This window comes from Hydra vulgaris, chromosome 15 (genome assembly GCF_038396675.1).
Source record: "Hydra vulgaris chromosome 15, alternate assembly HydraT2T_AEP".
NCBI classification, from domain to species: Eukaryota; Metazoa; Cnidaria; class Hydrozoa; order Anthoathecata; family Hydridae; genus Hydra; species Hydra vulgaris.
In genome coordinates this window covers 52,558,639-52,564,125 of record NC_088934.1, presented here as the reverse complement: position 1 = coordinate 52,564,125, position 5,487 = coordinate 52,558,639, and positions in this window count along the sequence as shown.

Genomic DNA, 5,487 nt, shown 5'->3' with positions numbered 1-5,487 from the left:
ATATATATATATATATAGATATATATATACATATGTATACATATATATATATATATATATATATATATATATACATATGTATACATATATATATATATATATATATATATATATATATATATATATATATATATATATATATATATATATATATTTATATATATTTATGTATGTATATATATAAGTTAAACTGAGGTAAATAAGACTAAAGCTATGAAAAATGACGAATATGATGATTTTAATGAGATTATGGCAGATGCCTCAATTGAAAGTTTTTTGTTTGTTTATCAAAGTAAAGAAACGCAAAGATTATTGAAAAGGTACGGCAATGAAATTACTATTTTGCATGCAACATATAAAACAACCAAATATTCTTTTTTTCCTTGTGGTAAAAACAAATGTGGACTACAAAACTTTAGGTACCTTTGTTTGCGAAGGAGAGTCAACAATGAATATTTGTATGGCTCTTGATAAGATAAAAGAGTGGAATCCAAATTAAAATCCTGCTTATACTAAGGTTAACTTTTGTGCGGAAGAGATTAATGCTATTGAATTTTTACATCCAAGTATTTTATGATTTATCGTCAATCATGGATTAAAGAAGGAGGAAACTCTGTGAAATTTTGACACAATAGGTGTAAACTCTGAGTATGTATTAAGTTAGTTATGATTTACGTTCTAAAGTTTGCACTATTTATGTGCCAAGTTCTCACATGTGACTTTCATCGGGAACTAGCACAGGAGCGTTGGTTTAACAAAGTTAGCAATGGTGGCAGTGAAATTAAAACAGAAATGCTCAGCAAGTTTGCCGGATTTTACCATTTAGTTTTTTTATAAATTATATAAAAATTCGTGACTAAACATTTACTTCTATTAACCTGTATTAGAGATGGGCATATTTCTTTCGTATGGATAGATTAATGGTAAGTATTATTACTAACAATGGTGTTGAAAGGCAAAATGAAACCTTTAAACATTCCTACTTAAAAAAGTTTCAAAACTTATCATTGACTTCAATGCTAACAGTACTAAATAAAGAACATTTTTAAGATTTATACAATAGGTACTTTTTGAATTTTTGTTATTAAAGTAAAAAAAGGTAGTTTCAATAAATGAACTACCTTTGAATTAATTACCGTTATTAAAAAGTTTTTGTTTAATTATTTATTGACAGCATTTAACTGTATACATTTGGCAATTATTTATATATTTTATTTCTATTAAAACTAGTTTTTACAGATTATTTGTAGTAATTGATTTTGTAACTTTGTAGTGAGTTTATTGAGTTATTGGTCAAAAATTACTCGAAAGTATTTTAATATCTAAATACTGTGAGATTAATACAAAATCTAGGGGACACTATTGCCAGTATAGCTCTTATCTTCTATCTTTTTAGCATCATAGGCCGCGACACTTTGTAAAACATTACTTGCAAAAAATGTCTTTAACACAACATACTGACTCGTCTGGACTTTTAGTCAGAAATCAGTATGTAATCAGTTTTATGATATTTTTTTAGGTGATTCCTTTACTATGCCGAATTGCACTTGCCAGGATCGGAAAACAACAGGATATCTTTACAAGCATTTTTTTTGCCATTTTTAACAAATAACCCTGCGTGGAGTTGGTACACTTTATCAAAATTATACATAAACTCACCCTTTTTGAACTTAGATTCAAAAATTGCATTTTTCAAAAAACAGAAAAAGAACACAAAGAAATAAATTCCAAGGATATAAAATTGGGGGCACCTCCAAAACGAAAAACAAGGTTTAATACTAAGGCTGCTGCATTTAGTGTTCTTGCCAATCAATTAATTAATGATTCCTTTGTTGTTGAAAATGAGGTGTTAGAAAATGGTATTGACATTCTTAAAACAATCAAGAACTTGTTTGATAATTCCATTCCAAATTAACAAGGTGTTCATTTACAACCAATTGTTAAGAAAAATAAGGGTAAGTTTCAAAAATTAAATTTTCCCCTACGAAAAAAACATGATTTTTTTTCAGGGCGGCATGGGGTAAGTGCAGAAAAACGCAGATCATTAAAAAATTTTATAATAGTTACAAATAATAATAAAAAAAAAGATTACCCTTTCAAACGGTAAAAGTGGAGACATGTGAGAATCTAGAAACAGTGAAATATGAATTTAGTGTTGCATGGAATATGTTTAATAACAATAACTTGTTAAATTTGTCACTCGAAACAGATATGGAAACGTTGCCGAAAGAGCATTGCATTGATTAGTTTACCCTTGACAATTAACGGTTTATTTTGCCACAAGTTGAAATTACTATTATTAAGAACAACGAAATGCTAACAGATTTTAGTATTAATGCTGCCTAATTCATTCTTCAAAATCCATTTCATGTTAAATTAGATTTTCAAGATACAATCTTAGGGGAAAAATACTTGCTCGAAGAGGAGAAGGGTCAATTCATTCAAGTATTGCATACTGGTCTATATTATTAGATCACTGTATTAAATGTTAATTGTCCTGTAGACACCATTTGCTATTACGATAGTCTTTTTCATGGAAAAGTTAACGATTATGTAAAGAAACAAATATGTAACATTTATAAAAATAAGGGTAAACTATTAACAGTTCATATACTTAAATGTCAACAGCAAACAAATGGAGTTGATTGTTGTGTTTTCGCAATAGCCAATGCATTTAACATATTAAATAAAACTGAGGTGGGAACATTGTCCTTAGACAGGAACAAGATTAGGAGCCACTTTCTTGAATGTATCAGAAATAGAAACTTTGCAACTTTTCCACTTAGCCAAGCAGAAGCACCATTTAACAAAGAAAAAGTTATTACTTTGGAAATTCCTGTTCATGTTGATCATATTGGTTATGGTATCATGCAAAGAATCCAGCTTCATATGGTGCAATGCGATACATGCAGTGAATGGTTTCATAGAAAGTGCGAAAATATATCTGATGAAATATTCAAAAACATAAAATATTGGACTTGTTATAATTGTAAATAAATACCTCATACTCTCAGGTAGTGAATAAACTTACTGATTTTATACCTCTTAAAATTATTTTATTGTTTTAGATATTATTTAACTTAATTTTAAAAATTTTTAGATATTCAATATTGTTTATTATTATTATTTAATATCGTTTATTATTATTATAATTTAATATTGATTAAATAATTTTGACATTTAATATTGATATTTAATTTGATATTGATATAATATTTAATATTGATATTTAATTTGATATTTAATATTTAATATTGATTAAAATTAATATTTATTATAATTATTTAGTATTGTTTATTATTATTATAATATTTAGTTTTGTTTATTATTATTATTTAATATTGTTTTAGATATCATTTAACATAATTAAAAAAAAAAAAATACATCAAAGAAACTAAAAAAAAAGAAAAATTGACACATCCTTATAACCGTAATCATATATCATATATATGTACATTCTTTATAAACATTATAGATATAGTCTTTATAAATATCATATATATGTATATTCTTTATAAATACCATATATATACTCTTTATAAATACCATATATATACATTCTTTATAAGTACCATATATATATATATATATATATATATATATATATATATATATATATATATATATATATATATTCTTTATAAATATCATACCAATATTCTTTATAAATATCATACCAATATTCTTTATAAAATCATATAAATATTCTTAAAAAAGGCGGAATCTTGCAAGTTATACACTCGGGCAAATAAGCAAAAAGTGTAATAAAGTGGGCTAATAATTAATGGGTTTGTGGGAAATTTTTGATAACATTATAAAAGTAGGAGTTTTAATTATTTAGGAAGAAGATTTTTAAAAAATCTTATGATCAACTTAAACCCCATTTTTAATGCACAACAAAAAAGTATAAAGATTTAGAGGAAAAATAGTTTATCTTATAATATGAAAATAGTTTGTAAAGTTTGTAAAGTAAAAGCTTAATAAATGAAGGTTGTGTATTTGGCACCTCAGAGTATGCAGTTTTAGTATAACATAAACCAAATAACAAAAAAATAATTTGTAAGTATTAAAGACATTTATATAGAACTGTTTGGTTATATTTGCAACCACTGATGAAGTCATTCTAATAGTTTTATTTATATTCTTCGGGCGGGGATTAAACTTGCAACCTTTGGATTACAATTCCAATGTACTAACCAATGCGTCATGCCTGCTATATGTTACACTGATGCTATTACATCACTGTGCACTCCTGAGACCGCCAGGGTAAATTTTGAATTACTTTAAATTTTTTTGTTTATTTACTATTAATGGGTTAAACAAAGTATTTTAAAATAGTTTTTAAAATCTAAACTAACTTTTAAACATAGAAATTTTAGATTTAATTAATTGAAATGTCTAAAATAATTTGCGTCATTATATGATTGCATCATCTACTCTATTTGGTACAAAATGTTGCAATACCGATGAAAATTATTATTACGGTTAAAAGCGATCATATAACACTTATACTTTTTGTCAAAAAATGGCCGAAGAAAAATGTCTTATTTGTGCATGTTGCATTATTTCCTTTGGAAAAGGATCACATAAACTTATTAAAGTAACTCCCGCATTACAACTTCACATTCAAAATTTGATTTAGAGAGAATATGATGTAGAAAAAGAGTGTTGTCCGAAAAACATTTGTAATTCTTGCAAAACAAATTTATATGCATTGAACAGGGGTGAAATATCAAAATTAAATGATTGGATTGAAAAAATATTTCAAATAAACAGACAAAACTCAGAAGATCATCTGATATTAGTGAAATATCTGAACAGATCACAACAAATAATCAAGATATCGTTGATAAAATTGTTAAAAAGATATGTCCTTCTTGCTTTTCTACAATAGGTATGATTTCCTTAAGTAAATTAAAAATATTGTATAACTTATATATTTTAGCTAATAAACTATTTCTTCAATTATTAAAAAAAATCATTTAAATTTAGCATAGAGTCTATGCTAGTCAATACATAGTCTATGATAGACTTATTAAATATTAGTGTGTTATTTTTATATGTTTTACAAATGTAATAATATCAGAGTTTTTCCTACTTAAAATTTCTATTTAGGCAAAGGAATTTCTCACTTTTGCTGTAAAAGTGAAGCAGTAAAAAACTTAATTATGTTAGCTGAAGGTCTTGGAAATGTATCCAGTGAGCAAGTTGCTTCTGGGATTCTCAAAATAAAAATGAAAAGAGACAATATTAAATCTGGAGACAAGTTTCCTTTAAAAACATTTATTATCAGGTTGTTGGCACACCTGATAATAAATGCAGCAGAGCATCCGTTAAAAACTTATCTCTAGAAACTATAATGGAAATCTCTAATACTTTAAACCTGAGTAAAAGAAAGACTAACCTACTTTGTAAACATATGCGACAAAATTTAGGGAAGAAAATGTTAGAACCAAATATAGCAACTCAGATAGAGGAGCTGCATAA